We start from the raw sequence: 12751 nt of genomic DNA on the forward strand, positions 1-12751 counted from the left end.
AAGGCAGGGCTGTCCTGGGCCAGTGCAGACCGGGATTTAATATGGGACATGTGGGACTCGCAGTCACACTCCCCCTACCCCCGAGGCACAGCCTGGTTAGCTCCTGAATCCAAGATGCCCTCGATGTAGCCGATGAGGCCACTCTTCGCCTTCTGCTCCAGCTTGTCCTCCAGGGGAAGGAAGGCCACGTGGCTGAGGGCCAGGTCAAAGAACAAAGGCTTACAGGGGGTGGGCTGGAAGGCCGGCGGGAAGTGCACGAGGCTGGCTTGCTTGGTGACAAGGGAAGGGTCCAGGCAGAATGTCTCAAACCGTTCAACCAGAAGCTTATTGTCTTTCACGTATGAAGCTGTCTCTGCGTGGTGGTTGTCATTTGCAGCCAAGATGGCTGCGGCCTGCAGGGAGCACGTCTCCGAGCGCACTTGCGTGATGAGCTCTTGCACGTCGGGCAGGTGCTTCAGGCTGTCCTTGAAGGCTCCTGCATCAGCGTGGACCTCGTCTGCGTATTTCAAGACTGGATCGTACAGGACCAGGGCTTCACTCCACTTCTTCACCAGCACATAGGACTGAGCGATGAAAAGCACCTGTAAGCCTTGAACACAGGGTTTTGAGGCCTATCTCTTTCTGGAAAGCTCTGCCCTCTTCTTCTTTTTTTTTTTTTTTTTTTTTTTTTTTGACAGGCAGAGTGGACAGTGAGAGAGAGAGACAGAGAGAAAGGTCTTCCTTTTGCCATTGGTTCACCTTCCAACAGCCGCCGCGGCCGGTGCACACTGCGCTGATCCGATGGCAGGAGCCAGGTGCTTCTCCTGGTCTCCCATGGGGTGCAGGGCCCAAGCACTTGGGCCATCCTCCACTGCACTCCCTGGCCACAGCAGAGAGCTGGCCTGGAAGAGGGGCAACCGGGACAGAATCCGGTGCCCCGACCGGGACTAGAACCCGGTGTGCCGGCGCCGCAAGGCGGAGGATTAGCCTAGTGAGCCGCGGCACCGGCTCTCTGTCCTCTTCTAAGCCAGGAAACTGGAGCAATTCCTCCAAGTTCTGGAGAATGATGTCATAGAGCCGGATCAGGTCCTGGGGCCACGGGGAGCGCTTGCTTTCGTCTTCGGGCTGCTGCTGCAGCAGGGCCCTCTGCAAACCTTTGGCCATGTTCTCATTCCGCCGGATGGCCATTGACAGCTTGATGTAGGTCAGGTAACTGTGCAGGTACTGAAGATTAGAAACCTTTCCTGACTAATAGGCCCTAATGATACCTTGTATTTCTGCAGGATCAATTGTGATATGTCATTTTTCATCTCTGATTTTATTTATCCTAGTCTTCCATGTTTTCTTCTTAGTCTGGCTAATGCTTTATCAATTTTGTTTATTTTTTCAAAGAAGCAAATTCATTTCATTGATATATTTTATTGCTATGTTAGTTTCTTTGTCATTTATTTGTGTTCTTATTTCTTTTTTTTTTTTTAAGATTTTATTTGTTTATTTGAGAGGTAGAGTTACAGACAGTGAGAGGGAGAGACAGAGAGAAAGGTCTTCCATCCATTGATTCAGTGCCCAAATGGCTGCAACGACCAGAGCCACACTGATCGGAAGCCAGGAGCCGGAAGCTTCTTCCGGGTCTCTCACATGGGTGCAGAGGCCCAGGGATTTGGGCCATCTTCTACTGCTTTGTCAGGCCACAGCAGAGAGCTGGATTGGAAGAGGAGCAGCCAGGACTTGAACTGGCACCCATATGTGATGCTGGCACCACAGGCAGAGTATTAACCTACTGTGCCATGGCGCTAGCCCCTATGTTCTTATTTTTTAAAGAAAAGATTTATTTGTTACTTGAAAGACAGACAGAGAGAGAGAGAGAAGTTGATTCTGTTTACTGGCTCACTCCCTAAGTGGCCACAACAGCCAGGAGTGTTCCAGGCAGAAGCCAGGAGCTAAGAACAACACCCAGATCTTCCACAGGGGTAAAAGGGGCCCAAGTACTTGATCCACCTTCTACTGGTTTCCAAGGCACAATAGCAGGGAGCTGGGTTGGAAGTGGAGCAGCTAACACTGCTGGCATCACAGGCAGCAGTTTAACTTTCTGCATCAGAGCACCAGTTCCAACATACTTACCTTTTTTTCATACTTATCTTAATACTCTATAAAGTTTCATTTTGCACTGCTTCTGGAATAGATTTTATTATTTATTTTTTGTTTGTATTTATTTATGTTGTTATTATTTACATTAAAGAAGTCAAATTGTGCTACCAAGTCAGTATGATGCTCATACTGTAACATGATCTTAGGTCATGAGCTCCAAGGGCCCAGGATGACCTTGAAGTGCGGGTGTTATTGAATGTTTATGCCTAAGAAATGCAAAAGGTCATGTACTCTTTTTTGATTCACTGTACTAAAACTAACTTAAGAATGGGTGAATGTTGTATCAGTCTGTCCTAGGAAAGCCAAGTTTTCTCTTTTCTCTGTGTTTGCAGCAGAGATTTCCACCACAAATAGCACATCTGGTCCCTTGAGCCAATTCATCAACATCACCTGTAAGCCTTGTTTAAGATCAAAAGGACGGACAGGGTTACCACTGATGAGGTTCTGGAACTGGGCCAGCCCACCAGCAGTGATGTGATATTCATGCAGCCTAACTCCGAGGGCCTGGGGATGTGTGAAGGATGGGTATCAGCAGGCTCGCTAGCCAGATTCGGAGTGCATGATGTGCAAAAGAGAACACTGGCAAGTAACATGGCCAGAGGACATGCTCAACATGAGGCCCTGCATGCCAAATGCAGCCTTGTGCTAAAACTCAGGAATGCAGAGGAATTGTAAACTCAGTAACAGGATGTTATGAGGAAAGAAATACGAAATATGCATCGGAGGGGGGGCAACAAAAAGAAAGAACTTAAGGTAATACTTATCACAGGCTTCCCAAGTTCTGGTAACTACCACATTATTTTTTAGTTTAAATGAATAACCAGAATCAAATAAAAAGTGCCCCATTGATCCTTACAGTAAATTAAGCTGCATATTTTCTTTGTCCTTTTGTGCCATCGGTATTTTAATAGTATGAATACATTTAGGCAGGCATCGGCTCCCCAGTTTTGTGTAATCCTCAGCTCTCCCTGTTATCTCGGGCCTGGACCACCTCATTCATTGATAGCCCTTACATAACTTCTGAAAGGTTATGCCTATGTGACCCCTGGGACAAGATGTTGCTACTGATGACAGTGGCTGTTACTACTAGCAGTGTTATTGTCCAGTAGCTGTGGGAGTTTGGTTCCAGCAGTCCCTGGGGATACCAGAGTTCATATATGCTCAAGTTCCTGAAATGATATTGCATAGTATTGGAGCATAAACTCTGCATCCCACATGCAATCAGCCCTCCGTGTTGCCAGTTCCACATCTGCAGACTTAACCAACCCCAGGCTGAAGATACTTGGAAACAGTGCTGCGTCTATACTAAGCATGTGTAGTCATTAGTCTTTTTTTCTGATCATTATTCCCTAAATGATAGAGTGTATCAACTAGCTACATAGCATTTATTTTTACTAGGTGTTGTAAGTAATGTAGAGATGAGTTTTAAAAATACAGTAGAATGTGCATATGCAAATACCATACCACCTTACACTGGAGGCTTAAACAGGCTTGGATTTTGGTAAATGCAAACCACTGTTCCAGGGATACCAAGGGATGACTGTGCTTTACATTATCTCTGGATTACTTAATCCCTAATATGAGGTATCTTCACAAAGTTTACAGAAAATGTATACTGTGAAAGTCTGCATGGGTTTCAATTTTTGGCAGCAAAAGAAACTTTTTTTGTTAAGGTTTTTATTTAATGAATACAAATTTCATATGTACAGCTTTTAGGGATGTAGTGTTTCTTCCTCCCATTCCCGCCCTCCCACCCCCTCTCTCATCCCACCTCCTACTCCCTCTATTATTCCATTTGCCATTAAGATTCATTTTAATTGACTTTATATACAGAAGACCAACTCTATACTAAGTAGAGATTTCAACAGTTTGCACCGACACAGACACACAAAGTATAAAGTACTGTTTGAGGACAAGCTTTACCATTAATCCTCATAGTACACCTCATTATGGACAGAGGTACAACATGGGGAGTGAGTGCACAGTGACTCCTGTTGTTGATTTAACAACTGACACTCTTATTTATGACGTCAGTGATCACCCGAGGCTCTTGTCATGAGCTGCCAAGGCTAGCCTTTTGAGTCCACAAACTCCGTCAGTATTTAGACAGGGCCATATGCAAAGTGGAAGTTCTCTCCTCCTATCAGAGAAAAGTACATCCTTCTTTGATGGCTCCTTCTTTCCACTGGGGTCTCATTCACGGAGATCTTTCATGCAGAACTGTTTTTGCCACTATGTCTTGTCTTTCTATGCCTGAAATGATCTCATGGTAGCAAAATAAACTTTTTTTTTTTTGACAGGCAGAGTTAGACAGTGAGAGAGAGAGAGAGAGAGACAGAGAGAAAAGTCTTGCTTTTTCCGTTGGTTCACCCCCCAAGTGACTGCTATGGCTAGTGCGCTGCGCCAATCTGAAGCTAAGAGCCAGGTGCTTCCTCCTGGTCTCCCATGTGGGTGCAGGGCCCAAGGACCTGGGCCATCCTCCACTGCACTCCCGGGCCACAGCAGAGAGCTGGACTGGAAAAGGAGCAACCGGGACAGAACCGGTGCCCCAACTGGGACTAGAACCTGGGGTGCCAGCGCCACAGGCAGAGGATTAGCCAAGCGAGCCATAACACTGGCTGCAAAATAAACTTTTAATTCCATTTTCCATAAACTTTTTACAGCACCCTCCTATTTTATAGCTGCTGTAAGTAGTTGCTATTCTCTATTGGTTGGGGAATAGTGACAATAAAAAGGTGTCTGCATATATTCAGTACTGAACAATGTTTTCATCAATATATTAGAACTGAAGCTGGTTAAATCCAAGGATGTGGAATCCCGGATACCAAAGGCAGGTGGTCTTCTAATTCTCCGTCCCTTGCTGTTCCCACTTCTCCACTGCCGCTTCTGTTCTATGTGTTGCTGTTCTGTTCTGGCTCCACCAGCACTGTTATCCATGGCTTCATCACCACCGCCACAACCACTACATTTATTTGATGGCTTTTATTTAGGCATTCTCTCATTATATCATTGACACCTGACAGTCCTGTGAGGTGTGCAGTGTCATCACCCCAGCAGCGAGGAAACTCAGCACAGAACCGCGGCACAAGTTGTAGGTGAGAGGCCGTGACTTGGGTGGTCTGACCACAGAGCTCCTTGCTGACCTTCTTATGGTAATGTCCTTTGTGAGCACTGATACAGGAAACCCTGGTTTGTTGACTCCTAGACACCTGTGAATACTGTGTTGTATTTTAAAATCAATTATGTTTGACGTCTTCATTTTCATAGGATTTGGGGCCTCTCATAGAGGAAAAGTGGAATAGGTCTCCTTTTCTTCTTATGAAATGGAATGAACAAATATCCAAGGGAAGAAAGTTATAATTTGGTGACACAGGTGCAGTGCTGAGAGGAGCAGGAACATTTGTCTCTCTGTCGGAGGCTCTGTTATGGTTTGATGCCAGTGAGGCAGGAGGATGGTGATGCATACTCGGTCCCTGATTAAGGGCCTACGTAGAAGAGACGATACATAAATGCGAAGGTGACTTCAGAAAGTTCAAGGAATCTTTGTGCTACCTTTTCATGCTATTTTCCATGATTTTTTTTATGTCTTCTCATGGTAAATAATACTGTTTAATTAATAGTAATTAATTTGTCATCAATTTGTATTAAATTAACTTGCACATTCATTTTTTTGAATACCTCATTTTGAATACATGTTTTCATGGATAGGTCTTTCCAGTGAACTGTTTTTTTCATAATGACAAAATATCTCTGGTAATGCTTCATTTCTTACAATCCTCTTTGAAAGTTATATGATTATATCAACTTTGTTTTCCATTTTTCCATTCTTTTCCTTTAAACATAACTGAAAGTGACTCCTGGAAAAAGTTCTGTTTTCCATATCACTGGTAGATCTTTCATGCTTGGAAAAATTGTTGATTATCAACTAATTTACAGGAAAGGGCAAACAGATATCTATATTTTTAAATTTTCCTCTTTATTTTATTTTATTTTTTTGACAGGCAGAGTTAGACAGTGAGAGAGAGAGAGAGAGAGAGAAAGGTCTTCCTTTTTCCATTGGTTCACCCCCCAAGTGGCTGCTATGGCTAGCATGCTGCGGCCGGCGCGCTGCACAGATCCGAAGGCAGGAGCCAGGTGCTTCTCCTGGTCTCCCATGTGTGTGCAGGACCCAAGGACCTGGGCCATCCTCCACTGCACTCCTGGGCCACAGCAGAGAGCTGGCCTGGAAGAGGGGCAACCGGGACAGAATTCAGCTCCCCGACCGGGGCTAGAAACCCAGGGTGGCGGCACCGCAGGTGGAGGATTATCCTAGTGAGCCGCAGCGCCGGCCAAATTTTCCTTTCTTAACATGTTCTTTATTTAATTCTAGTTCTATAATGAATGAAATAATACATAACACTTTTTATATTGAGGTATATGTACTTGTTCATAATACGGAATTCAGATTAACTGTGATTTCAAGTTGTGTTTACTCCCAGTGATCCTGCTCTTAGATATGGCATCTGGATCATGAATGATTGCAGCAAAAATTCTATGTCTCCATGCTTCCTACATCTCCACCTGCAGCCCCACTTACATCAGGGTGTTAATGAGGGACAATTGTATGTTTAATCCAAGTCCACTCTTTTGGTAGGGAATGAATGTTCTCGAGAGTTACTCAGTTTCATACTACTCTGTTGCTAAAATATTTGAGCCCATGATGAGGATTTTAAAAGTTGGCCAGTAATTCATCCAAATATTCACCTGTTCATTCAAACATTTATCCACAATGGGTAATAAGGTTTCTGAACACTATTTTGAAATATTGTTTTGTTGTGCTTTTAATTTTTAACATGTAAACTACTTTTCTTCATTGAAACAAAACCAAAAATGTCCCATCGTGTTCCAAATAGAAGTGAAGCATACTGGATGCTAAACTTGCTTGATGTGTTCTGGCTACATTTTATTCCATAAAGCCTTTTGTGATATACTATAAACATTCCCTTCTATCTTAAACGGTCTCCTTTTTCATTAAAATTTAGTTAGCAGCGATGTCCCTTACTATCTTTATACTATCCGTGATATAAAATCTCTGTGGAAGCCATTCTTCCTATGGGCAAACATGCCTGAGTCGCATTCAGAGCGTACCAGAGTGTGTTTCCTGTTTCAGCTTCTGACTCCAGCTTCCTACAAATGCGGAAATTAGGAAGCAGTGGTAACAGCTCGAGTAACTGAAAGTGTGCCTGCTGCCCAGATGGAGACCGGGATTTGTTACACTCCTGGCTTTGGCCCTGGGTCCCGCTCTATTGCAGGCCTTTGGGGAGTAGTAAACCAGTGGATGGGTTTCTTCTTCCTTTCGTCTGTCTCTGTGTGAAAGTGTGTATGTCTGTCTCTTGAATAATGTATTAAAAAACAAGCTTTAAAAAAGAACCTATGTGTGTCAATAATGGGTCGATATTGGCGATATCGTGTATTTCCACCTAATGTTTGGTTTCTGTGGTGCATAGAAGCAGGAAGAAGTTCCATTTGGAAATTTGTTGAGTGAGAATTAACATCATAACTAAACCCCACCAAATAAGCAGAAACAGCTCCAGAATACTACACTGTAATTCTCCCTCCACTTTTCTTGATGGAAAACTCCGTTGCCCATCACTGGAGGTGGGTTTGATGGTATTGGGAGGGGGACATAGGAATGGTGGTGTGATACCAATGGGAACTTTAAAATATTCACCGTGTGAGCCAGACTTGAGTTATGAAGCATTGACACATGCTATGATCCTCTCAGACATACTGATGGCAGATACTGTGATGACTACAAGATGCAATAAGTCAGAGTACACAAGCCAGCCTGAACTCATCCATATGTCATCATGGCAACCCCACTGTTGCTAAAATTGCTGGGGCTCTTAGAGTAACAGTGGTGATAGGGTAGTAGGCATGGCTCCCAGTATTAGCTCAGAAGGTCAGTAGTACTTTCTGGAGAGTACACTGTTGGGCCTGCTTTGAATGTATTTCTGGTGGTTTTAATTTGGGGCAAAAAGATGAAAACTGAATAGAAATAGGAAGATAAATTTGAACATGAAATCTATCTTTTGAGAAATCTTATTTTTATTGAAATAGTATTCTAAGTAAAGAACTATTTAAATGTTTTTTTCTCAAGATTAGTTATATAACCAAATAAATTTTGAAAACACTGAGTTAATAAAAATTAAACAGGTTTTTTAACTTCTGAATGGTTTAGTTTTTAATGTGGTAATTAATATGCAGTGTCAGTCTCATTAAATAGAATACAGCATGCACCATTTTCCACAGTTCAATATTTGCATTATTAAAAAGTTAATTTATTTTCAACAGATCATGAGATTACTGAAAATTAAATAAAGTGTGTGACAATATTTGACATGCTCTGCTTTTTAATTTGTCTTATGGTAGAATTAATTTTATTGATATTAAATTAGGTCTTTAATAAATAAAGCCTGCTGGAATAAAGGCCTCCTTCATTGCTTCCTGCACTCTTCTTTCGTCCTGTTCAAGCTCTTCTTTTCACTGATCATTCTGCTTCCTAGTGGTATTTATAGCCTGTTTGACTTGGAAGTGTGTAATCATGAAGTCAGATAATATTATGTCTTTAAAAATTTTAATAGTATCAATTTTTGAGAGATTTAAAAACCAGTATTTTTACTTTTCATGATAAACTTTTGCCAGTGCCTTATTGAAAGATTAATTCAGAAAGCAAATTAATGTGGCATTCCTTTAGAAAAACCCAAGGATTTCTTCTTAGGATTTTTCAACCTTACTTACACAGGGGCCTCTACTGTGTTCTTACACAGCAACCACCATTGGGAGTGATGAATAATCATGATGCTGTGTGTACACAGTATTATATACTTGTTGTAATCTGCCTTACGAAGATGATCAGGATTAATGAATCCTTTATTTTTAAAATTTCAGTTTTTGAAGTAACAGCCTTGCTTTTTACCTCTTTTAAACCGAAAGGTAAATAAGACAAAAAGGATCGTTTGTAGCTGTGCGCAGTGCGTCCCGCGGATGTGCTGGCACTCAGGCAGCCTCTGCGTGAAAGCCAAGTTCTTCAGCTTACGTTACAACCAGTGTGATGGCAGCTAGGTCCCTCGATAACTCAGGACGAGAAGCACAGTGCTGTACGCACACAGAATGAAGGCGCCTCTGCCTTGTTAGCATCATTCTATAGCTTCACTTCATATTTGTTTATAGAACAAAAATTAAAAACAAGTTATGAACTTAACTAATCAGCATTCTCTCTTAGAGGGAAAGTATGACAGATCTTCAACCACCAACTGTTTGTAATTCTAAAATGGAAAAATCTTGTTAATAATTTCAGGGCTTTTTTTTGCATAGAATTTTTATGTTTTGTCCTACCTTCATGTTTAAATATCACATACATTTTAACAGCTCATATATTTTAGGTTACCACATTTTAATTCTACTTATTTTAGTACCAACCACATGAAAATGAAATGATGTCCATAAGGAGAGACAGCATAGCTACTTCAGTGGAAAAAGCTGCGACTGTGAGCCGAGAGCTCGTGTCTAATCTTTCCTGTCTTATTGTGAATGATGATATCTGTCTCACTGCAAGGGCGGGGAGCCTGGAATCCGTGTACCTGTGAGAGTATTTGCACACTGGAGCACTCAGAACACTATTACTATTATAGTGTTATTCTTTTACATAAGAATTTATGGATTCCAGAGAACTCTTAGATATAGTTTCCTTTGTTTCCCAAGTGTGTGTGTGTGTGTGTGTGTGTGTGTGTGTGTAGAGAGAGAGAGGGAGTTCTGAAAGGTAGTTGAGTTGGTCTGGTGTTATGCCTGCATCCCACAGTCCAGTGTCCTGTGCACAGTAGGATTTTTAACGTTTGTTTATTAAGTGGTGAATGAATTCTTTGCAGTATAATTGAATATATGTGAGGCAAACACAATAAATGAACTTTAAATTGGATTATTCTTTTTAAATCGTTTTACCTGCCATATTGTTTAAACAGCGTTAGTACAATGTTGACAAATCTGGACTCTTATCGTTATTATCTGGCATAACATCAGGACTACCTAAGTGCTTATTTTAGCACCGTCACATTGCTAAACAAAGCCCCACAGTTATGACTTATTTGGCACAATTTCCTACGTATTTCAGAAGGATAAAGTATGGTTTATACTAGATATTTTTCTCCATAATACTTATTTAAACATTGTATTATATCCAAATTAGCCTAAAAGACTGCATTCATTCTCTGGTCCTTGGCTGGTGTGCCGCTTACTCACAGATTCATTGACTATGATGGATTATAAACTGCCTGTGAGACCCACTTCCATGGACTGGTCATTTGTTAAAGTGCAAGTGAGTCACCATTCCCTGTGCTTTTGGACTTCACAACACATGTAATAAGTCGTTTTTAATGACTTTCCCCACAAAATATCTGCCTTTCATCTGCGGATCAGCCTGGTTTAAATCTACTTTGTCCAATACTACCCCCAAAGAAAACTTTTCTCCCTCATTATACTTTTCTTTTTATGAAACCATATCCTTGCAGATTTTAAAACCAGAGTGCAAAGTAATTGTGCCTCCATAAAATAGCTTCATAAAAGGAAACAATATTCCGCATCAGCCTTTGCACCTAATTCACCTTTTAAAAACAATTTTCTGCATTCTTGATAAATTTTATGCTGTACAACAAAGCCACCATTTGTCAACTGTGCACCTGACTCATTGTAAGCTCCTTAAAAATAGATAAAATCATGGTTCACCCATCTTTGCTTCCCAGCATCAGCGCAGTGCTTTATATTTAATGAGTAGGCAACATTTTTTATTAAATTTGGTTGTCCTAATGCTTTCATAAAAATCTGTAAAAAATTCTTAGCAGACGATTATGTACAACCAAAAAAGTCATTTCCTGAAGCCAAGCATGCAGAGGCAGGCCTGAGCTGTCACACACCTCTCAGGTGTTGGGGTAGAGACTGGGCATCTGTGTGCTGGCATTTCCGTGTGCAATGACTTGGTCAGTTTGTTGTGATTACCTAAACTCTGGGAGTTTTGTCTGAATCTGTCTTGATAACCTCTTATTCTCCTTTCAAAATAGCACTTAAAGTAGGATGGCTAGGATCATTGCAATCACATCTTGTTCAAGAGTAAGGTCAGTGAGTCCTGTAAGTTTCTGGTCAAAAAGAGCAGTGGGAAAGTGAACTAACATCGATTTTATGCTGTTCTTTGTGGGATGGTGTGCAGCTAATTGCTTTACATAATTCATCTCATTTCATCTTGACCACAATCGATATCAGACCGCATAGCTCTCGTTTCAAGGAAGATTAAGTCATTTGTCCAAGGTTACCCCGCCAGTGAAAGGAACAGCCAAAATTTGAAATCATCTATGACTGACAACAAAGCCTGTGTCATTTAATTACCTCTCTATTATTTACTCTTTTCCCTTTGATTACTAGCTACATTTAGTTGTTAAACAAAATCTCGGCAATTTTAAGTGGGTAAACTGACAAGATTTAAAGTAAGGACTATTGAAGCCAAAAAAGCCAAATTGTCATTTATGGTGGTGGAAAATAAGCAATTGTTGAGCCATCGCTTGAAAGTCAACCATATGCACAGAAGGGATCCATGTGTAAAGAACCATTCATAACTTAGTTTGATGTCACTATAAATCCTACAGATTCCTCCAACCTCAACTCAGACAACCAGGTGTTCTGTGTCAGTCTGTACTGTAGACAAGAGGAAGTAGCCACATTTTCCTGATGCTCTGTGGAAGGGAATCAAGAGAGACAATAGGGACTTCTTTCTCTTCTGCTCTGAGAGGTTGCTGTTGGCAGTCCCTGCATCACCTTTGAAGAGCCCACTTAGTTAACTGTAACTTGATCCCAGGCTTACTCCTTACCTCTGCAGAAACAGAACCCATTCTCCAGCAAGAGACCAACCTCTCCTGGATTTGTGTATTATCCAGAAACCCGGACGTACCTCCTACAACTTTCATGTATAGGAAGCAATTCTAGCATCAACAGTAACTACTGAATAGTTTGTAGGACGATTATGTACGACCAACCCTAAGGAGACTTGAGTCTGGATGGAGTTCTCCCACTACTTTTGCTTTCTGACCTGGGCATCTTTTGCCAACCTCTTGGCTTCTCATTTTGCTCATCTGTTAAACTTAAGGAGTAAATAAAACCATCTCCAAAATTCGTCAGCTGTCGTTTACAGTTTTCCCGTGCACATAGGCCCGCCTCTTGCTCCATGACCAGGAAAATCTGCAGTGTGCTCACCGTGAACAGGGTGATACTGTTTGACAGGCTTCCTCCCACCTGTTGTCATCCCTGTAATTCTGGCAGGAGTTGCAAGGACTCATGGCTCACTGCTGAAGGCACAGCTTTATTTTCTTCCACCTGACTTTCAGGCAGCACTAAGGGAATTCTCTCCATCAGGGAGGATAATCCTGAAATGGGGAAACTTAGAATGGTTTTGAAGGCCACCAGCCTGGTCTGCAACATTTCTCCTGTTCTACCTGGGGAAGCTGCAGTTCAGTTTACCTGTGTGCTCAGGGGTGGGGAACTCCATCGTCTGCAGCTTTTAGAGTCAGATGTCACTTCATATATGGGACTTGCTTTTCTTTTT

At 41.8% G+C, this 12751-nt stretch overlaps 1 protein-coding gene and 1 pseudogene across 8 annotated transcripts in view; one reads left to right on the top strand and one right to left on the bottom strand.

The window, feature by feature from the left end:
* Positions 1 to 12751, top strand: part of XRCC4 (X-ray repair cross complementing 4) — a 285177-nt gene that overhangs the window by 144066 nt on the left and 128360 nt on the right. The window lies entirely within an intron of this gene.
* Positions 75 to 12375, bottom strand: LOC103349565 (signal recognition particle subunit SRP68 pseudogene; annotated as a pseudogene).

This window comes from Oryctolagus cuniculus, chromosome 14 (assembly GCF_964237555.1).
Source record: "Oryctolagus cuniculus chromosome 14, mOryCun1.1, whole genome shotgun sequence".
Classification (NCBI taxonomy): domain Eukaryota; kingdom Metazoa; phylum Chordata; class Mammalia; order Lagomorpha; family Leporidae; genus Oryctolagus; species Oryctolagus cuniculus.